At 37.2% G+C, this 24197-nt stretch overlaps 1 long non-coding RNA gene across 1 annotated transcript; it reads left to right on the forward strand.

Annotated features, from left to right (window-relative positions):
* The first annotated feature begins 405 nt into the window (after positions 1–405).
* LOC122291270 lies at positions 406–21567 on the forward strand. The gene is made up of 3 exons (XR_006236581.1): positions 406–597; positions 14420–14422; positions 21536–21567. It is a non-coding gene; the product is annotated as an uncharacterized LOC122291270 (long non-coding RNA).
* Positions 21568–24197: the final 2630 nt, after the last annotated feature.

Genomic DNA, 24197 nt, shown 5'->3' on the forward strand with positions numbered 1-24197 from the left:
CAATCAACGAATTATATTGATAGGGAAACAGCTGAACCTAAATTACTACAAACTAATTACAAATATGAGCCATGCCTGGACAGGATCTTCAACCTCCTTCACAATATTCCCATCCATATCCTGAGCCCTTTCAACCCAAACCCCTTCTCCAATCTTATTTATAATCACTTTGGAAACTGGAAAGGGTAAAAAAAAGAAGAAAATAAAAAATGAAGAAATTCAGTAACAACTACAGATACAACAGTAAGATTAGCCAGCAATAGCACCTAAATCAATCACAGCTTCTGATGCTATTGTTCTTGCCTGCATCAACCACCTGAGCGATCATGTTTCAGACAGAGCATCTGAATTATACCCAGTTGGAGTTGGAGCTGGGGTTGTGGAATCCGAGCTGAGAAAGTCCACTCCAGTCTCCTCGGCTTGCTTTTCTCGGATCCCAATTGCTACCGCGATTTCTTTGAAAATTCGACGCTTGACCCCGCCTCGCCTCGGAGGTAGACTCTGATTCTTTGCGTTCTTCGCTTTCGGCTCTTCGATCATCATTTTCTTCAAGTCTGTATCCATAGCGTCGAAGCTAGCGAGAGAGAGAGAGAGAGAGTAGGAAGAACTCTGCCGTTATCTGCAGCACTGAAGAATGCGAGAGAGCGAATCGAGCGATACTCCCTGTGTCTCTCTCGAACACTTATTTATCCGTGTTCGGAAGCTTGCTGCCGAAGATTTCCAATTTTCCACAAGCAAGACTTATAACGGCGACAATGTGGAGGGATGAGTTTTCGATGCATAATCACACATAAATTATAAAAGTATTCAAATATTATTGTTTAGCAGTGAGATTATGGTTTTACAATATTTTCGTATTATTTGTTTTTAAGGCAATGCAAAGTTCTATTACAATTTTAAAAAATTGAATTTTTTTTAAACAATTACAGTGTCTAAGCATGTCACAAATGTTTCTATTTTTAGGTGTTCATGTGAATTTTACCCAAAAAAACAAGTTCACTGGATCCTAAACTCTCTTCAAATAAACTAAGAGGGCTAATTAGTTTTAAGAAAAGTGCTATAGCCATGAGGCAATTCTATAAAAATAAAATTTATAAATTGATATTTTTTTATATAATATATTAAATTTAATTTATAATAAAAATAATTTTATAATCTAACATATTATATTAAGTCATTTTAATTTATAAATTTATTTTTATAAAATATTTTTATAATTAAAATATTTCTGAAATTCTAAATAAACAACACTCAAAACCTCTGTATTTAATGCCTTAATTAATATTACTTTGTAAGCTACAAAAATAATCCTAGCTTCAAAGGATAAGTACTGCTATAGTGCCAATACTCCATCTGGATTTTTCTAGGAGTGGCAATCTGTCATACGACCTGTTAACCCAACACGAACACAGCACGATAATAGCGGGTTAGGGTTTAGCCTTAATGGGTTCGGGTCAAAATGGGTTGACCCGTTAAGACACGATTGCTTAACGGGTTGATAACGGGTTAACCCGTTATGACATGTTAAGAAAGTTAAAGTTACAATTATACCCTTATATCTAAAAATAAAATTGTTAGAATTTCAATTTCGATATTTTTATTATTTGGATTGTAGTTTTGGACTTATAATTAGTTTTATAATTTTTATAGATATTGTAATTTTAACATTTATATAAAATTATGCTAAATTTAATCAGGTTAAAAAGGTTAATTTCAAGCATATTCAACTCATTTATATAAATAGTTTAAAATGAGTTGTATTATGTCGTATTAACTTATTTCGTAATATTTTCTTAATTTATTTGTTTACTTATAAAAAAAACATATTTCGTAATATTTATTAATGGATCAAAACGGGTTGACACGACACGACTCGTTATGTTAATGAGTCGTGTTAGGGTTTGAGATTTTGACACGATAAGTTTAACGAATCGGGTTAAGGTTGACCTATATGACCCATTAATACAATTTGACACGACACGAACACGATCCGTTAACACGATTTGACACTCTTAAATTTTCCCCCCATTCTGAAACCAAACGCGTAATAAACAGTAGTGGTCTCCGAGAGCTGACACTACGAGACAATGATATGTCTGGGACAAACATCATTATTAAGTTTTCTTTTCGTCCATACTTTAAACTTCAAATGGTATAATTATTCGTTAAAGGCAGTGATTGATAAATAGGTGAAATCCTACAATAAATGCCTAATTTTTTTCATTTTATTTTATTTCATTATTATAATTATTTTAAATTTTTATATAAAATAAAATAAATAATTTAATTTTTTTTAATTTTGAAATAAAAATATTATTAAAAATATATTTTAATAATATTTTATTTAATTTTTAATTTTAATATCAATTCATTTCATCTATAAAATCAAACGGAGTCGGTTGTAATTGCAATTAATTTTATTGTACGAATTTAGTTAGAAGATGAGATCTTGAATTCACATTTTACTTTAAAAGTACTTACCTTTATATTTTTTTAATTAAAAAACTAATTTAAGATATAATTTTAGGATATGTCTTACTTACGTATTTTGAAAATTAATAAAATCCACCATTGTAATAAAGATTTTTTATATAGATATATATATATATATATTTACTCAATTTTTGAAAAGAAAATATATAAAACTTGCACATGAATTCATGCACACGCTAACGTTGTACGAATTATTTTCTTAGGAAAATATATAACACGGCCTGTTTTATAATCTTTGTATAACTCTTCAATAAAATATGATCAAAACAATTATATATTTTAAATACTTGATAAATATTGTGTTTTGTGGCATAAAATAAATAAATAAATAACAAGTACCATACATGCATTGATGCAAAGCTCAATAACAATTATTTTTCCACCAAGGAATTAAGAGCTAAACGTCATTCAATGCGTCATTGGATTAAGATTTCAGACAAGTTACGTGGACTAGTACTCTATTTAATTATAACCGCAAACAAAAATTTCAACGTGGAAAAATTTCAATCGAGGTCACGGTTGGTCGAGTGAGAGCTTGTTTTTTTCTCGTGAAGTGTTATAATCAAAAGGGATCTCAAGCCGCCCAATAGGGAAACTAGCTTTTTCCATAGGGGAAAATTCGGCGACGCCATTCCAAAACAGTCAGAATTAGAATGCAGCCTTTGCCATTCACCGATTCACGTCTTAAAAAACAATTGAATCAATATATGGATAAATTTGATGGATTGAATTTTTAATTTTATTTTTATTTTTTAATTTAATAAATAAATATATTTTTATATTTTTAAAAATATTTAAAACTGTATAAAAAATAATTAAAATAAAAGAAGAAAAAAATTAAAAAAAAAATTTACACTGCATTAGTCATTCATCTTTACTCCATCTGTCTTAGTAGAGCATGATAAATTAGAATAACAATAGAGATCAGAGATCTCATCTTTATTCAATATATTAAATAGTGATGTTATTTATTTTTATCTTATAGTATTTCTAATTATACTTTTATGTTTGTCTGATTAGATAAATACAATATTAATATTCAAGCTATATATATATGCAGTATTTAATTATGCGTGTGTGAGAATTTTGAGAAAGGCTTCAAATAGTAGTGTAGCTCTGGAATCTATGGGCCATTCCAAACGGGCCTCTTGTTTTTAGAATATTCATTCATCTATACCCATGAGGCTACTGAATATAGATTGGTGTATATATAGTAGAATATTGTACGAATGTACTGGGCCGTAGGCGAGCCCCTTTTCTCGACGGTCCATTACTATGATCCCTCTATGTATATTAATCATGTATGTAGAAATGTGGATGGGATATGGTAGCTTGAAGGAAAATACAAATGAAAACGACGTTACGGACCCATTAATGCCTAAAATCCATATAATTTAATAAAGTTAACGCGTCAAGTACGTACTGGCTAAACTCACAAACCTAATTGCTGGCTGACGTGATATGATCATGTACGTTTCGAAAAGTAAACGCTAGCAACCATTAAAGTGAGGATAAGCTTTTGTTTTTTTGGACTGTCACATATGGTCATGTACTTAATTTTATCAATATTTTTGTAAATTAAAGAAGCTGGCTAGGAAGAAAGGAACAGCTAATAGTCATGGCGACCTGGGACTTTATTTTTTAACTTTTTTTTAAATGCCTCCAATTACGCTAACGTTTATATGAGAGCATTGCCGACGGCTACGAGTCTAAAATTTGGATAAAAGTTCAGATTTTACTTAAATTAAAGTTATTGAAGAAACTAGTTCACATTGACTATCTATTCTACAGTTAAAATAATAATATAATATTATATATTTTCATAATAATTTTTTATATATTTTACAAATACACTATATATTAATTAAGAATTTAATTTTTATTTAAAATTATTGTTTTCTAAATATTTTTTTCTAAACCTAATTATCTAACATAATTTTTTTAAATAAAATAATATTTTAAAGATGAATAGTGACGGATCACATTTAAACAAAATTTCAAAATTATTATAACTCAAAACTTAAATTATAAAATTTTAACAGTCCGAATGCATTTTTGTCCGTCTTAGCTAAAATTTGACTAAACACGAGCAGAAAGGAGACAAAGTTAGTCAGATACCAGTACGTGCGGTGCGTCCTCTCCCCATCCAAAGAAAAAGAATTTCCTCCGAGTCATGGAGGGCGGTGCCCGTGCAGGCCCCAGCGCTTTGGCGGGACCCGGGACCCTCAACTACTTGCAGCCGGGAAAGCAAATATTATTTAATATTTATATATTTCCATTAAATCTTAATTGTTTGTTTTAACTTTTTTCCAAGAAAAAATTTATTGATTATCTCCCTCATACTATAATACACTACATTTTAAAAAATATATATTCTCTTATTAAATATGTAATATATAGATAATGAAGAGAAAAATTTAAATAGTTTATAAAAAATAAAATCATAAAAAAATTTTAAAAATTAAAAAAATAAATAATATGTGAGAATAATGAATAGAGAACTTCTTTTTATAAACATCAGAGCTAATGGCCAAGTGACAAAAGTGCAGAAAAATTCCGTATGCAAAGAATTACTGGCTCACGTGCATAAAGCGCTTGAGCTAATTAATAATTATTTTGAAGCTTTGATGATCACTAACGTTGTGTCGGTTTATATATGTACGTAGCCCATTTTCAGACAAAATACCATTTTTAAGCCTTCACCACATGATGCTGCATCAATGAAGTGGCCGGCCTTCGTATATATATAATACGCAGACACTCATGAAAAAGTAAATGTACGTACGTACGTAGCAATTCTTCTAATAAGCTGTAGAAGAAAAGGGCAGAGCTTAAACATCAAAGCTGATGCAAATGAGTCCAGAAAGTGGAAGACCAAGATCCAAATGCATGCTTCAGGTAACAGCTAGCTAGCAGCACTCTTTTTCAGGATGGCCCCATGAGTGGAAGCTAGCTAGCGAGTCAAGCAAACCGCGGAAGACTGGATCAATTAGCTACGTGTGAACAATTGGACTTCTGGGGGCTCTTATTTAAACAGCTTCTAGACGTTGTCCATCATCTGGCCAATCTGTAACCCTTACTGAAAATCGGTAACAACTGAGCTGGGCAATATCCATTAATGTACATGATGACTTTAATAGTTTATGTGCAACCTTATCGTCAACTCGATTGAAACCTTCCATGATATTTTGACCCCTCATGCACTAATCCTTGACATCTTCTAATTATATAAATATATATATATGTAGTTCTTCACCGGTTTAGGTCTGTAGGATCGGATGATTCATTGGCTGGAGTAAATCTTTTAAAAATAACAAGACAATGAAAGTCCGTAAAATAAAGGGTAAAAAGAAACTGCACGCCAATCATAAATCTTTTACAAATCTCTAAAGAAGAACATAAAAAATGAAGGTAAAGAAAAAGATTCAGGCTGGTCCACTCTTGTAGATCAGTGGCCTCCGGCGGCGATGCACGTGTAGGTCGGACATTTTTCTAGGCGTAGTTGATAACATTTCATCATATGTTAACGGAAAATAAAAATACTGATTTTATGGAAAAGGGAGAAGAAGAAAGTGGGTGATAGAGATGGGAAGGAATGAGCTGAAATATTCCCTCATCCGCTCGGGCAGTATAGATTTTTTTACATGGAATTTTAGTGCAGGCCGGGATCAGGAGATCAGAACAGGTACATCTACCCTCTTTTTGTTGAAATGGGTTACTTCTAGTTCTTGATAAGGTTGGCCTAATAATATTTTTAAAAAATATGTTTTATTCTTCTGTTTATTACTAGGAAAGGGAACAAATAAAAAACGCATCTTGTTAAAGTTTAATAGAAATTGCATGCTCAAAAGTTAAACAGTAATGAAAAGCCACAGGAACCAACAAACAAGACAACAATTTTCCAATATTTGACTAAGGAAGAAACATACAAATTACATTATTACATCGTCCACAGATCCTCCATCTCTGAAACCTGTAAAAACAAACACTTTTCTTTTTTTTAATCTTCCCCCGTTTCTAAAGACACAGAACTGAGAACTCACACAAACCCAAATATAAATTACAGTACTGAGTTGCAAATAAAGCTAGATCCAATGCCCAGCAGAAACTTCCTAAAAGACGAGTCCAGCAGGTCATACCTAGCTAATCAGTTCACAACCTAATCTTTTATTCCTACGTACATCTCCAAACCTTACACAATATTATCGACTACAACAAAAACAAATTTTTGTGATTAATTTATTGCAACAAAAAAAATATTTGCAATCAAATTTTAGTTATAAATGATCTTTTCGTTGCAATAAATGGATCACAAAAACTAGTTTTTTATATCTGAACATATCTAAACAAGTACCGAAGAACGGCGTGTACAAACTTGATTCAGCGAATTGGGAAAAGATACTGCTTCTCTGGCTGGTGTTTATAAACCTTTCCATGATTGATGATCAGCTCTAATCGGAGTTATAGGCACATGGGTGTGGAGTCGAAGAAGCACTTGGGTTTGGAGTTGAAGAGACACTTGGGTTTGGAGTTGAAGACACAGAGCTTCTGCCACTGCTGCCCTCTGATCCTCTAATCCTTCCCAGTGCCTCTCCTAACCTTGAAAACGCGGACACGACTGTCTCGGCCAAGCTCTCAAAAATCTGAGCTTTGATCTGGCCTCTCTTTGGGGGAAAGCTTGCGTTTTTCTTCTTCTCGGGGTTGGTAGAAGCCGATGCCATAGGCCTAAAAAGTAGATTTATCTCTACAAAGATGCAGGGCACAAACAGAAAAAACGAAAGAAGAAGCTGAAGTTGATGATGAGTGGTTGGGGCTTTTTCAGAATATTTATAAGAGCAAGAAGCAGGGTCTGTGCGCGAAACTACACTGTAGTTATGAGTGAGAGAGGGAGAAGGAGAGTGGGGTTGGGAGCTGGCCCCCAAAGAGTTCTTTTCTTGGGTAAGAAGTAGCGGGCGAAGCACAAAACTTGGATTTATAGCCCAACAATGCTGCATACAGCCGAGGTGCGAAACCGTGGGAGAATCGGCTGTGCCACGTCAGTCCATATTTTAAAAAAAGGCTTTGCTAGACGCAGTCGACATGCAGTCAGCTGTACGGAATAAATAATATGGTTGTACAGAATGAATAAAAAAAAGTTATAAAAATAATTTTTTTTTATATAGGTCTCATATTAATTCATTTTTTTCAAAGCGACTGCACGTCGACTGTATTTGCCGACTACAAAATTCATTTCTCTAGTGTGAAAAGACCAAAGTTTTCGCTCTTTACTCATGCCGTCCGATTTACATACAACATCCAAAATGGCCGTATCTGGCTCAAATTGTAGGCTTTGATTTGTCCCCAGGTGAAAAATTTAGTTGTAAATATAGTCATGTATTAATATGTTTATTAATTTAATATAATTAATTAAAAAGTAGATTTTATTAAAAATAATATTAATTTAAATTTTAAATATGAAAAAATTAGTATTGACATGCAGATTTATATATGACTTTACTTATACTTAACGAAACTTAGGGGTGGCAATATGTTACATGATCCGTTCACTCAATACGAAAATGACACGATAATAGTGGGTTAGGGTTTAGTCTTATGGGTTTGGATCAAAACGAGTTAATCTATTAATACACGATTGTTTAACGGGTTGATAACGGGTCAATTCATTATGACATATTAAGAAAGTTAAAGTTACAATTATATCCTTATACTTAAAAGTAAAATTGTTAGAATTTCAATTTCGATATTTTTATTATTTGGATTGCAATCTTAAACTTGTAGTTAGTTTTATAATTTTTTATAAATATTTTGATTTTAATATTTATATAAAATTATGCTAAATTTAATCGTGTCAAAAGGGTTAATTTCGAATCTATTCAATCCATTTATATAAACAGTTTAAAATGGGTCGTATTGTATCGTATTAACCTATTTCATAATATTTACTAATAGATCAAAACAGGTTGAACACAACCCAATCTATTATACTAGTAGGTCATATTAGAGTTTGAGATTTTGATACGATAAATTTAACCGATCGAGTTAGGATTATATAATATAATATAAATATTTTGACATGATATAAATATAATCCTTTTAACACAATTTGACACTTCTAACGAACCTCTTTATCAAAATTCTAAGTGCCTACTTGATATTTGGCTAAGCGGATAAGAAAGGTTTGGATTCAAGATTCTTTGGCCGTAAGCGTTACTACTCGCAGCAGTTGCATTTTTCAGAAGAAAAAAAAATTATTACGGCATTGATGTAAAATTTTTAGTATTTTAGTTATTTTAAAGAGAAATATTTTTACAAATAATTATATAAATATAAATTTATAAATTAATATGATTTAATACAGTATATCAGATTGTAAAGTTATTTTTATTATAAAATTTATTTTAACAGATTACAAAAAATTATATCAGTTTATTTTTATATAATCTCATAAGAAGCAATTCTCTTTTTTAAAAATTACAATGAATCCTAATATGTTACAAGGCATGGTAGTGGTAATACACTTATTTGTATATAATAAAACTATTTCCATCAACAAAAAGTAAATAATTATGCAAGTTATGTGCAAAATTAAGAGTGGATGCCATGCATGCATGAAATACTATTTACATGGAGGATTACATGATACATTGAACACACACCCATACAAGGCACGAAGTACGACCATTGCGTACTGAATTTAAAGAGTGGTGACCAAGGCATAAAGCTGGTTGCGATAAGGTTAAAATGGTCAAACCACCGCCCAGCTATCCAGTTGCCAGGAAAACGCTGGCCGCCTTCTTTGCCCCCCTTTGTCTCCACAGATGAGACGAGCTAGTGGAAGTGTCTCATTGGAAAATTTTAAAAAAGTTCTGTTATGGACGCTGTCAGAGGCACCGTTGGTGGCTCCCGCCGTCACTGTCAGGTAAAAAAAAAAAATTTAATTTTTTAAATTATTTTTTAATACTTTTAAATATTTTAAAAAATATATAAAAAAATTTATAATAATATTAAACAATTTTTTCTTAATTGTTAAAAAAATAAAAATAAAAAATAGCCAGCATGGTCTTAGTGTTTTCTTTTTGTGTATATATATAATATATAGTTATTTTTATATATTTTTTATGTATTTTATTTGTATAATTAATTAAAATAATTATTTTATATCAAAAAATAATATAATCAATTACATTAATACAATATATAAAAAAAATATACATAAATAACTGTACAGACTATTTTATTTTAAAAACTCTATAAATTTTATTTTAAAAAACAAACACCCCTTTTGAAATGCATGCCAAAACAACCCCCCACCCCCCGGCGCGGGGGAACAAAAAACAGACTTACATATTGCTTCCTTTTTGGGAGAGCCTTGTGTATATAATTTGTGCATTTGCACTTTGACAAAATCTTCTCAGCTATTTTATGAGAGTTATTCCCATGCTAATATTAAGTTAATTTATATAAAATTTTTATGTATTATCATTTTTACATTTTTTTATATTTTATTAATGCGATTAGTTGCATCATTTTTTTTAATATAAAATAATTATTTTGATTAATCACATCAATAAAGTGGATAAAAAATATATAAAAATAACTATAAATAATAATAAAAAATTTCATCAAGCTCACGATTATCTTGAAGCTTGGATTTAACAATCGAACGTGGTAACTACTTATATGGTCGACATGGAATAATTCGACCTTATTTTTTAAAAGTTTAATTAATTTATTTTTTCCCAATTCATGTTACCCAATTTTTATTCTATTCTGAAAATAAGATTAGGCATATGGATATAGGTGTCAATTGTCATCTTCTGTGGCTGGCCAGTCCACAAACTAAACAAGGATAGTTTTATATATATATATATATATATATATCAATCTAAATCAGGATTTCGGACTGCTACAATATATATATATATATATTTATATCAATCTAAATCAGGATTTCGGACTATTTTGTAGCACGCGCGCTTGAATGCTGGACAGGGTGGATATCCATCCCTTTCTTAAAGTTAATAAATTATGCTTGCAACAACGTCACCGGTTACATGTCCTAAAATTGCTTTGGATCATGTGCTGACAGCTCAGCAAATGACATCTATTATTTGTTAAAGTTAAGCAGAATTGTGTAGTACATAAACGTCTTACAGTTTTAAAAAAGAGTACTAAGATTGATATTAAAAATTTAATTTTTTATGTATATCAAGTATTTATTTATTTTTTTTAAATTATTAAGTGATATTTATAAATTCACGATTATAAGTACCATTTTTGTATTTCTTAGGCACTGTTATAACTTAGCTGAATACATCATATTAAAAAGTGAATTAATAATATTGGAAGATTGATAAAAATAAAAAATAAAAGAGAAAAAAAGTCAACTTATTGCTTCATTTAAAATAATATTATTCATTCATTTTTCAAATAGAATAGATCCAGTAAAATTTTATTTGTATATAAGCCAAACTCTAATCCCTCCGTACAATTTATTTTTCTTATTAAGTTTTTATTGTGATGACCCGCTTTTGAGTGTATTTTCGCTGAAATAATTATTTTTATTGTTATTAATATTTTAGTTATTTATTTTAATTTATTTACGTTTTAAAAATTAGTTTTTAATTTATTTGATATTATGTTTTATTGCCTTTAGTTGTTTTGTGAGTTTTAATCTCTTTTTGGCGGTTTAGTTTCGTTTCCCGGAATGAGGATCAGACCTCATCTTTTTCCCTACATCTCTTTTTCTTTTCCCTTTTCTTTTTCCTTTTTCTCTTTTTCCTTCTTTCTTTTTCCTTTCTTTTTCTTTTTTTCTTTCTTTCTTTTTTTCCCTCTCTCCTCTCCCGCTCGAGCCCCCCCAGCCTCTCTCTCTCTCTTCTCTCTCCCTCACGCCGGAACGCCTTTCACCCCGATCTACCGCCGCCCGGCCACCGTGCGGCTCACCGCCGATGCCGTTCGGTTCGTCTCCCTCCAGCGCACCTCCCTACCGATTTCCACCCCCATCCGGCCGGCCGTTTGACCGGAAAAGCTCTCCAAAGGCTGCACGGACTTTGCTCCGATCCGCCGCCGTCGCTCTACCTCCGGCCACCATTTCTTCACCACTTCATCACCAGTCCCTTGCCGTCCTAACCCACCCATTTCCGACCTCCAACGACCACCGGAATAGCTCCCACGAGCTAGCTTTCTTTTTTGGGAAATCCGGCCTCTTTCCGGCGATTCCGCGCCACCCACGGCCAACCACCACTTCCAATAGCTTCACAACCATCCCTAGACCATTCCCTATCAATCCCAAGTCCTAGTTTGTCCCCGTTCAAAAGTGGGTTTTTCACAACCCACGGCCACAGTGAATTTTCACTGTGACGTTGCTTTTCCGGCGCCGTTTGCAACGCCGCGTGTTTTCTAAAATTGTCATATAGCGCTGTAAGTATTTTCCAAACCCTATTTTCAGATTTAAATATATATTGCTCTTTCAATTAATTTATCTTCTGGTTGGTTGATTCCGGACTGAGTCCGAGGAGTTCAGGGGTCGGATGAATGGAGGACGGAGTTGCTTGATTTATTGTTTTATGGTTGGTTGTTTGTTTTGTGCATTGATAATTGCATTTGCATGGTACATGCACGTGTATTTTATTTTATTTGAGAAACCCTGTTTTGCTGGCGTGAATGGATTTTCGGGTGCGTGTGTCTCACAAGCCCAAGCCGGGATGGGTTATTATCTCGGTGGAGCTCCTCTGGTCACTCGGGAGTGGATAATACTGAGTGACGTCCCCTGAGTTGTCGCTGGGCGACGACGGGAGCGGGGCTAGAGGATGGCCCGGCCAGGTACGCGCGGGGCGCGAGTCTGGGCATCGCTCTACTCACCGACTTCGTGGCCCTTAGCTGGCGAGGGCTAGAGGATGGCCTGGCCAGGTACGCGCGGGGCGCGAGTCTGGGCATCGCTCGTTAGGTGTCACATGCGCGGTCCTTACCTGCGGTGTGGCACATAGCCAGGGTGTGCGGATGATCCCTAGGGGAGATCATGGTGCATGCATAACCGGTGTGTTTTTATGGTTATCGGATGCGGGCCATTTTCTGGAAAAATGGCGAGTTTTGGTTTTGAGGCTTTTGATCCATTTTCTGGGAAAATGGTGGTTTGGGCCATTATCTGGGATAATGGCGAGGCGTGGTTTTTAAGAATATGTTTTTATGGGGCCAATGGGTTTTTGGCGTGCGTGCAAAAAATGTGATTTTGCGGGACATGTGCATTGGTTGTTCTTGCATCCATGTTGTTTGAGTTCTATATGTTTTTATCTGGTGGTGTTTGGGTTTTACTTACCTGTGGTACCATTTTTGGTTCCGTAGCTTTTGGTGCAGAGTTCGAGGAGGAGGAGGAGGAGGCTGAGCCCGAGGATGCGGCTCCGCCGGGTTGCTGAAGTTATGCTTTATATTTGATATTTTATTATATGCGTGTTTTGTAATATTTTGTCTATGTACGTTTTAAACAGCTTGTATTACGTTAAGAAAAATTCTGGTACTTAATTATTGACTTGCTTATCCGCTGCATGTTTCTTTGTGCACATATGTTGCCTTTGCACACACTCGGCACACGTCGTTAGGGTGGTGACCCGCGATGTCATCATCCGGACGTCTCGATTTCCCCGTGTTCGGGCGTGGGGATTTGGGGGCGTCACAGGTGGTATCAGAGCGGTTTGGCTCTGGGTAAAACCACATGTCCCGTAGGTAGTACCAGGATGCTTTTTAAAGTTGTGTTTTGAAAATTAAGTTAAGTACAGTTGTTTTATTTGTTTTATTTGTTTGAGCTTGTTTGTTTGTTTGTATTTATTTGGTTATGTTTTTGCAAGCTGGTTTCTTTTGTTTCTTGTTGTGTGGTGTGGTTTTGTTTTTGTTGGTTTTATGATGGTTTTATTTGTTTTCTTAAAGGAGGGTCAAGAGTGGTGTTGTGGTAGGATTATGGGGAGACCAAGGAAATCTACCCAAGAACCACGGGACAATACCTCCAGGGATGACTCCCTAGCCGAAGCAATACGGCAAATGACGGAATTTATGCAGCAAAGTTCGAGGTCTCAACAGACAGGGCCTTGGCCACAACAAGGACCTTGGCCACAACAAGGAGGTCCTTGGCCACCATCAGGAGGACCTTATCCACCATCAGGAGAGCCTTGTCCGCAACAAGGAGGGTTTTGGCCACAACCAGGAGGTCCTTGGCCATATCAGGGAGGGTCTTGGATGTATCCAGGAGGGTCCAGTAGCATGGTGCAAGCCGGATGCACCTATGAGCGCTTCCTGGCGCATAGGACTCCACACTTCACTAGAAATGAGGATCCACTTCAGGCTGGAAAATGGATCAAAGATCTGGAGAAAACCTTTGAGGTGTGTGGATGCACTGAGGCGCAACAAGTACTCTACGCCAGCTATCTCTTGCAAGGTACCGCTTCTGATTGGTGGGATACCAAGAGGGTGTTGTTGGAATCTGAACTGGGATCTTTCGCTGCGGTGACCTGGCAGCGTTTCAAGAAGGAGTTCAATAACCGCTTCTTTCCTGCATCAGTAAGGAAGCAAAAGGCAAAAGAGTTCTCCAATCTGGTCCAAGGGGGCGCGACAGTGGAACAATACGCTCGGAGGTTCATCGAACTTGAGCGATTTGCTCCTCACCTTATCGCCACAGAGGAGATGCGAGCTGATCATTTTCAGGAGGGACTGCGCCCTGATATACGCCGTATGGTGGTCAGCCATCGGATATCCACTTTTCAGGAATTAGTGGATATGGCCACCCTGGTGGAACGAGAAAACAATCTGAGTATGGGCTCCCCTCCAGGGCATAAGAGGCGGAGTTTTTCTGGTGAAGGAAGCAGCTCGGGTTCGCCTCAGAAATTTGTTCAGCGGACCGGGACTCGACCGCAAGCATCCTCAAGTGTTCGCATGGGAGGACGTGTGCCTGTATGCGGAGTTTGCAATAGAGCCCATGTGGGTGAGTGCCCTTCTGCTGGGGCTCGATGTTATAATTGTGGCAAGCAGGGTCACTTTGCCCGAGAATGTCCAAGAGCAGCTCAAGGAAGCCGTGGAGGTAGACGCGGTGGAAGGACAAACCCGAGACAAACAGTGCAAGCCCGGGTTTATGCTGTCACACCCGGAGAGGTGGATGATGAGGCACCAGCGACCCATAATGCTGGAGTAATCACAGGTATGGATTAATATAATTTTAAGTTGGATTTATTTCTTTTGGTGTTTTTGGTTTATTCTTTGCTTTTTGGATTTCATGGGTTGTGTGTTTGGTTCAGGAAGAGTCCGTTTGTATGAGTTTTATGCTTGTACCTTGTTTGATTTCGGTGCTTCACAATCGTTTGTATCTTCCACGTTTGCACGGGTGTGTGATTTGGTCACGGAAGCGTTGTCGAAGGCTATGGTAGTGGCTCTACCCGATGGTGAGATGGTGTGGTGTTCCAAGGTTGTTTTGGGATGCCTGTTAAATTTTGAGGGAAGATTCCTGGATGCTGATTTGGTGGTGTTCAAGTTGTTGGGTTTTGATGTCATCCTCAGGATGGATTGGCTATACCGATATTCTGCGAGTATTAATTGCAGAAGTCGGATAATTAGCTTTCAGCTTCCAGATGGTGATTGTCTGGAATTTGCGGGGAGTAGATTAAAAGAAAAGCCGATGATTATATCGGCGATTCAGGCAAGGAGAGAGATTGCATGGGGAGCGGATGCATTCTTGGTGCAGATGGTGTCCACGCCGTCTGAGAAGAAGTCTTTGGCAGACATTCCAGTTGTGGAAGAATTCCCCGATGTGTTTGTGGATCACTTGCCCGGACTACCCCCTGTGCGAGAGATGGAGTTTGTTATAGACTTGGAACCTGGAGCGGCTCCTGTGCATAAAGCTCCTTATCGCATGGCACCGGCTGAATTAAAAGAGTTGAAGACTCAGTTGCAAGAGTTGGTAGAGAAGGGATTTATTCAGCCTAGTACGTCGCCGTGGGGTGCACCAGTTTTATTTGTTAAAAAGAAAGATGGAACCCTCCGTATGTGCATTGATTATCGGGAATTGAACAAGGTAACCATCAAAAATAAATACCCTCTCCCGCGGATTGATGATTTGTTTGACCAGCTTCAAGGAGCAGCCGTGTTCTCTAAGATTGATCTGAGGTTGGGATACTACCAGCTGAGAATCAGAGACCAGAATGTGCCTAAAACTGCTTTCAGGGCGAGGTATGGGCATTATGAATTTAAGGTGATGCCGTTTGGGTTAGCTAATGCCCCTGCAGCTTTCATGGATTTGATGAATCGAGTGTTTCGACCTTATCTGGATTCCTTTGTAGTATTGTTCATTGATGATATACTGATTTATTCCCGAGATGTTGAAGAGCATGTGTATCATCTTAGTCTGGTACTTGAGAGATTGAGAGAACACCAGCTGTACGCCAACTCAGCAAGTGTGAATTCTGGTTGGAAGAAGTCAAATTTCTTGGGCACGTAATTTCCCGGGGCGGAGTGGCTGTTGATCATAGTAAGGTAGAAGCCATTTTGTCATGGCAGCGCCCGACAATAGTGCGCGAGGTCAGGAGTTTCTTGGGACTCGCCGGATACTACCGAAGATTTGTAGAGGGTTTTGCTCGCCTATCCAGACCTCTCACAGCTTTGACTCGGAAGAATACAGAATTTGTTTGGTCAGAGAAATGTGAGAGAAGCTTCCAGGAATTAAAGAACAGGTTGACAACAGCACCAGTGTTAGCACTCCCAGAACCGCATAAGCCATTCGTAGTCTTCAGTGATGCGTCTAAATTCGGTTTGGGTTGTGTCCTTATGCAGGAAGGACGGGTTGTAGCCTATGCATCTCGTCAGCTAAAGGACCATGAAAAGAATTATCCGACGCACGATCTAGAATTGGCTGCGATTGTTTTTGTCCTTAAGATCTGGCGGCACTTCTTGTATGGGGAAGCTTGCGAGGTATTTACTTATCACAAGAGTTTGAAGCATTTGTTTTCCCAGAAAAATCTGAATATGAGGCAGAGGCGATGGCTGGAGCTAATCAGTGACTATCAGTGTGAGATCAAGTACCATCCGGGGAAGACTAATATAGTTGCTGATGCTTTGAGCCGGAAGTCACACTTGGAAGATGAAGCCGAGCCGTCAGAATTGGAATCGTTGCTTTGTGGGATGAGAAGGCTCCTTATAGAGAGTTCACAGCAAGTGGAGATTTTGTCTTCAGTTCTCGATATTCGGGTAACTGATTTTGAAGAATTGAAAACTCTCCAAAGAAAGGATCCGAAGCTGTTGAACATCAGGAAGAGAGTCAGAAAATCTCGAGGGCCGTTGCACTATAGCATGGATAGTGATGGGATACTTCGGTTCCGAGATCGCAGAGTGGTCCCTAAGGACTCAGATTTCAAAGAACGGATCATGGCGGAAGCTCATGCGGCCCCGTATTCAGTTCATCCCGGCAGTACAAAGATCTATTGGGACTTGAAGAAAAATTACTGGTGGGATGGAATGAAGAAGGACGTTGCCTTATATGTGGAGAAATGCCACACATGCCGTCAGGTGAAGGCCGAGCATCAGAGACCTGCAGGTATGCTCCAACCCCTCCCTATTCCTGAGTGGAAGTGGGATGACATCACGATGGACTTCGTAGTGGGTTTGCCGAGAACGCCTAGTGGGAAGAATTCTGTTTGGGTGATTGTGGACTAGTTAACGAAGAGTGCTCATTTTCTGCCTGTTAATAACACCGACTCTTTGGGTAAGTTGACCCGTTTGTATGTCAAAGAGATAGTGCGGCTACACGGCATACCAAAGAGTATAGTGTCGGATCGAGACCCGAGGTTTACGTCGCAGTTCTGGAAGAGTTTGCAGGCAGCTTTGGGTACTAAGTTGAAGTTCAGTACTGCTTATCACCCGCAGACAAACAGCCAGTCAGAGCGCACCATTCAGACCCTGGAAGACATGCTGCGAGCATGTGTCATGGAATTCCAAGGAAGTTGGGAAAACCATTTGCCGCTCATCGAGTTTGCATACAATAACAGCTTCCATGCGACCATTCAGATGGCTCCCTATGAAGCTCTTTATGGGAGAAAGTGCAGGTCGCCCTTGTGTTGGGATGAAGTTGGGGAGAGTAGGATAATTGGACCCGAAATAATTCAAGAGATGCAAAGCCAAGTCCGGATCATCAGAGATAAAATGGCGGCAGCTCAGAGTCGCCAGAAGAGTTACGCTGATACCAGGAGGAGAGAGTTGTCGTTTGAAGTTGGTGATTGGGTTTACCTTAAAGTCTCTCCCATGAGAGGTGTTAAGCATTTTGGTAAGAAAAGGAAGCTAGATCCGAGGTACGTCGGCCCTTTTCAGATTCTGGAGAGAGTAGGGTCCGTCGCCTATAGAGTTGCTTTGCCAGATTATTTTGGGGATGTTCATGATATCTTCCACGTATCATCCCTGAAGAAGAGCTTTGGACAGCAAGAACCACGCTTCGTCGACCCAGCAAGTATTCAGTTGCAACCGGATCTCACTTATGAAGTTGTTCCGTCGCAGATTTTGGATTGGAAGGAGCAACAGTTGAGGTCCAAGACGATACCTTTAGTTAAAATGGCTTGGGGAGATCCGTTAGCTCAAGACTTCTCTTGGGAGCGAGCAGCGGACATGAGGGAGCAGTACCCGTACTTGTTCGAATAGAGAAGGTATGTGTCTTAATCTTGATCACAGTTGGTTTATGTGTTTTCTTGTGGCTTGCTTTAAGATGGTGGTTGATCTGCAAATTTCGAGGACGAAAAATTTGTTTTTAAGGAGGGGAGGATGTGATGACCCGCTTTTGAGTGTATTTTCGCTGAAATAATTGTTTTTATTGTTATTAATATTTTAGTTATTTATTTTAATTTATTTGCGTTTTAAAAATTGGTTTTTAATTTATTTGATGTTGTGTTTTATTGCCTTTACTTGTTTTGTGAGTTTTAATCTCTTTTTGGCGGTTTAGTTTCGTTTCCCGGAATGAGGATCAGACCTCATCTTTTTCCCTACATCGCTTTTTCTTTTCCCTTTTCTTTTTCCTTTTTCTCTTTTTCCTTCTTTCTTTTTCCTTTCTTTTTCTTTTTTTCTTTCTTTCTTTTTTTCCCTCTCTCCTCTTCCGCTCGAGCCCCCCCGGCCTCTCTCTCTCTCTTCTCTCTCCCTCATGCCGGAACGCCTTTCACCCCGATCTACCGCCGTCCGGCCACCATGCAGCTCACCGCCGGTGCCGTTCGGTTCGTCTCCCTTCGGCGCACCTCCCCACCGATTTCCACCCCCATCCGGCCGACCGTTTGGCCGGAAAAGCTCTCCAAAGGCTGCACGGACTTTGCTCCGATCCGCCGCCGTCGCTCCACCTCCAGCCACCATTTCTTCACCACTTCATCACTGGTCTCTTGCCGTCCTAACCCACCCATTTCCGGCCTCCAACGACCACCGGAATAGCTCCCACGAGCTAGCTTTCCTTTTTGGGAAATCCGGCCTCTTTCCGGCGATTCCGCCGCCACCCACGGCCAACCACCACTTCCAATAGCTTCACAACCATCCCTAGACCATTCTCTATCAATCCCAAGCCCTAGTTTGTCCCCGTTCAAAAGTGAGTTTTTCACAACCCACGGCCACAGTGAATTTTCACTGTGACGTTGCTTTTCCGGCGCAGTTTGCAACGCCGCGTGTTTTCTAAAATTGTCATATAGCGCTGTAAGTATTTTTCAAACCCTATTTTCAGATTTAAATATATATTGCTCTTTCAATTAATTTATCTTCTGGTTGGTTGATTCCGGACTGAGTCCGAGGAGTCCGGGGGTCGGATGGATGGAGGACGGAGTTACTTGATTTATTGTTTTATGGTTGGTTGTTTGTTTTGTGCATTGATAATTGAATTTGCATGGTGCATGCACGTGTATTTTATTTTATTTGAGAAACCCTGTTTTGCTGGCATGAATGGATTTTCGGGTGCGTGTGTCTCACGAGCCCAAGCTGGGATGGGTTATTATCTCGGTGGAGCTCCTCTGGTCACTCGGGAGTGGATAATACTGAGTGACGTCCCCTTAGTTGTCGCTGGGCGACGACGGGAGCGGGGCTAGAGGATGGCCCGGCCAGGTACGCGCGGGGCGCGAGTCTGGGCATCGCTCTACTCACCGACTCCGCGGCCCTTAGCTGGCGAGAGCTAGAGGATGGCCTGGCCAGGTACGCGCGGGGCGCGAGTCTGGGCATCGCTCGTTAGGTGTCACATGCACGGTCCTTACCTGCGGTGTGGCACATAGTCAGGGTGTGCGGATGATCCCTAGGGGAGATCATGGTGCACGCATAACCGGTGTGTTTTTATGGTTATCGGATGTGGGTCATTTTCTGGAAAAATGGCGAGTTTTGGTTTTGAGGCTTTTGATCCATTTTCTGGGAAAATAGTGGTTTGGGCCATTATCTGGGATAATGGCGAGGCGTGGTTTTTAAGAATATGTTTTTATGGGGCCAATGGGTTTTTGGCGTGCGTGCAAAAAATGTGGTTTTGCGGGACATGTGCATTGGTTGTTCTTGCATCCATGTTGTTTGAGTTATATGTGTTTTTATCTGGTGGTGTTTGGGTTTTACTTACCTGCGGTACCATTTTTGGTTCCGTAGTTTTTGGTGCAGAGTTCGAGGACGAGGAGGAGGAGGCTGAGCCCGAGGATGCGGCTCCGCCGGGTTGTTGAAGTTACGCTTTGTATTTGATATTTTATTATATGCGTATTTTGTAATATTTTATTTATGTACGTTTTGGATTAGTTTTGTATTAAACAAGAAAAATTCTGGTACTTAATTATTGACTTGCTTATCCGCTGCATGTTTCTTTGTGCACATATGTTGCCTTTGCACACACTCGGCACACGTTGTTAGGGTGGTGACCTGTTATGTCATCATCTGGACGTCTCGATTTCTCCGTGTTTGGGCGTGGGGATTTGGGGGCGTCACATTTATTAATTACACACATACAGGCCGGACGAAATGATATACTTAAAAATATTAATGGTCATTGAAATATTAAACTTTGTTCTAGTCATGGTTACTGTACACTTCATATAATACCATATACGTATATAAAGACGTGACAGTTGGCACAAAGTAAGATATAATATACGTGTTACATTTATAATTAAAAAAAAAAGGTTATTTATTTTTGTTGCGCAACCACATCAATGGCTTTCTTAATTAATTTTATCATGATTTATAAAGTAAGATTGAAGCTCCAACTATCTTATTGTTAGTGTAGAAAGACAAAGAGCTTGTGAGTTTTGGGGCTATTCTGAACAAAATTATGATATTTATTTTTTAAAAATTGTATGTACAATCGCTTTTATGTATTCAATTAATGTGATTGATTGTGACATTTTTAATATAAAATAATAACTTTAATTAATCAAATTAATAAAATGTTAAAAAAATATAAAAATAACTATATATATCAAAACTTTTTATTTTTAGAAAAATTAAAAATTAGGTGGAGTGTAAAATATGTGTTGAGACATCTTTTTAAGAGGAATGTTATATACAAATATGTAAATGCTACACAATTATTTAAAAAAAAATAAAATTTATTATTAAAAAATTAATTTTTTAGTATAAATTCTGCATTAATTTATTTTTTTAAAAAAAAATTCATATTATTTATATAATTATATCTATAAATATTATTTCTCCTTCTGTTTGGACAAAATCCATCCCTCCCTGCCCTACCCTTGTCAAAAGACAAATATCCAGAAATTCCACAGAATCGTCATGTGAATGGCAGTTCGTTTTGATTTGTCGGCTGAGCCGCGAGTGACACTAACGTCCATCATCACGATTGGTCCGTCAGCACTGCAAACTTAGCCAAGGATTCAGCCGCCGTCTCCCAGATTCCAGAAAATTCTGTGTGCGCAAGTTTTGCACGATTTTCACGATGAATATCACATTTTCAAGAAATTTGCCCAAAAAATGCACTTTCAAAACTAGTTTTTTTCCTCAAAACAGCCCCATGTCCAGAATTGAGATGCTAACAAAACAAAAAATAAATTGAATTAAAAAAATAAAATGAGAGACAGAGAGAGAGAGAGAGAGAGAGAGAGAGAGTTGCGTGTCTTACATCCTTTTCAAAATTCACCAAATACGTCGCGTTGAAAAATAAATTGATAATATTAAAAGATTGACAGAAAAATTAACTTTTTATAATTTAAAATAATATTATTAGTTCATTTATCAAACAGAATCATTCAATAAAATTTTAATTGTATATTCAATAAAATTTTAATTGTATATAAGAGCATTTGTATTGCCAAATCCATAATTTAACTAGAATGTCAAGTTTAAAGTCTAAAATAGATTTTTAGATATATTGTTCTATATTGGACTAACTATCTTAAAGTCTAATTAATAATAAAATATTATATATTTTAATAATATTAAATTTTTTTTTTTTTACATATACACTTCATATATTAGTTAATAACTTTATTAACTAATATATGCACTTAACTATTTAACTTCAAATTATTATAAATATACTATTTTTATAAATATTATTATAAATATCCAAAAATGGCATATTTCTATTAAAACCAGTAGACTGCTACATCAGCAGTGATAATCTGGGCAAGTTAGATACATGCGTTCATTATGTGGTGTTGTTGTGGTGATATAGGATTTCAATCACAGTCATAGCAATCCCCAACTACAGATGTGACATTGATAAACACATTTAAGAAAAATAAAACAGACAAAAAACACTCCAAACCCAACAATGTCAAGCAACAACATGATTAAGCAACGTCAAACAAACCTTCACAAACCAAGCACTTCCAGATTTTAAAGGAGAACAAATTTCTCGCCTAAATGCAGGAAAAATAAAAACAATAATGCCAACCAACCGTTTACCATTTCATCTACAAAAAAATAAAACTAAAAATCAAAAACTATGCATTTCCCCAAACAATCAGAGAAGAGGGAGAGAAGAGGGCTGAGTTTCGTTCGGAGGAATACTAACAAAGAAGAGGGAGAGAAGAGCGAGGAAGAGAGAGGAAGAGATACTTACTTTGGACAGCTCGGAAACGACGGCGTCTGCTGGAGAAGGTGACCACTGGACTTGATTCATGGCAGCCGCTGAAGAAGACGGGCAAATCCGAGCAGTTCGATCGAGAGAAAGAAAGAGAAAAGTGTTGTTCGTTGGGAGAGAACGAGAAAACGAGGGAAAAGGGAGAGAGCGGGTAGTGTGAAAAATGATAAAATACTCTTTCGACTCGGTACAGTCCCTCGTCAAGTCTGGAGAGCAGGTGTGACGCCCCCAAATTCTGTTTGGGATCGAACAGACATTTGAAGCGTCGAGACATGCAACACAAGGTTACCTGCCCCCGTTCATGACATATAAGATGCAATGTTCCTAACATGCATCTAACAATATGCAATATTGTTGAACCCAAGGTTTCAAGTTTCATGTGATTATAAATTTACACACGGATTTTGATGATAACAAATGAATTCAAAGAATAAAGGAGTTTCAAGCTCAAGTTGTTCACACAATGGAATCAAGCACATCAAAGAACAAAGCATGAGCAAGAAGGAAACAAATTCACATTAAAGTCATAGAATAATATTGTAAATCTCTTAAAATTCAAAATTAGGATTACTGCTCAAAATTAATATTTTATCATAAAATATTAAAATACATTTTCCACACGTGCATGAATATTTTTGAAAATTAAATTTGAAAATTTTGAAAGATGATTGATTGTCATCTTTTGCATGTGCATGCCTTGATTAAAGGGTTGAACTTTGAAAATATTAAAGATGATTGATTGTCATCTTTCACATGTGCATGTTTTATTTGAATATTTTCAAAAGTGATTGATACTTTTTTAGACTTATACAAAAGGTAGATGATTTTGTTTGAAAATTTTGAAAAGTAAAGTGTGCTCATTTTGTCATATACAAAAAGTAAAAGATTAGGTTTGAATTTTTTGAAAAGGAAAGTGTGCTCATTTTGTCATATGCCAAAAGTAAAAAATTAGGTTTGATTTTTTTTGAAAAAGTGAATAATGTTGTCTTTGACAATTGAAAAAGAAGAACCTTTTATTTGAATTTTGTGAAAAAGTGAATGATATTGTTTTTGACATGTGAATCTTTTTAAATTTGAATATGAAGTCTCATATGCCTATAAATAGATCATTTGAGAGCTTCACATTTACAACATCCAGAGCATACAACATTCATTCAAAACTTTCATTCACTCTTCTCTAAGCATTAAGCCTTAATCCTTGTTCATTTTGAGAGATATAGTTTGCGCTGTATTGTTCTTATTTCACTCATTGAGGAGTGTTTTCTGATAACCTACCCACTATCAGCTCTTGTATCAGAAAAAGGGTGTGTATAACCCTTGTGTGTGTAGAAAGTATTCTACACGGGGAATAGTTGAATCACCACGTGTAAGGTGATTGCAAGTGTAGAGGGTGTTCTACACGGATCCTTTGTAGCGGTGTTGTTCAAAGGTGTAATAGGTTTCTATCTCCACCTGAAGGAGATTGAATAGTGAATTTGGGAATCCTCAAGGGGTAGCTTGAGGCGAGGACGTAGGCAGTGGGGCCGAACCTCGTTAACATTGAAAAGAGGAGAAGAAGAAGGAAAGAGGAGAAGAGCTTAGCACTTAAAGTTGTTCCTCATGAAAGTGAAAGTGATGAAGATGAGGAAAACAAAGATAAAGATGAAGAAGT

This window comes from Carya illinoinensis, chromosome 13, assembly GCF_018687715.1.
Source record: "Carya illinoinensis cultivar Pawnee chromosome 13, C.illinoinensisPawnee_v1, whole genome shotgun sequence".
Lineage (NCBI taxonomy): Eukaryota > Viridiplantae > Streptophyta > Magnoliopsida > Fagales > Juglandaceae > Carya > Carya illinoinensis.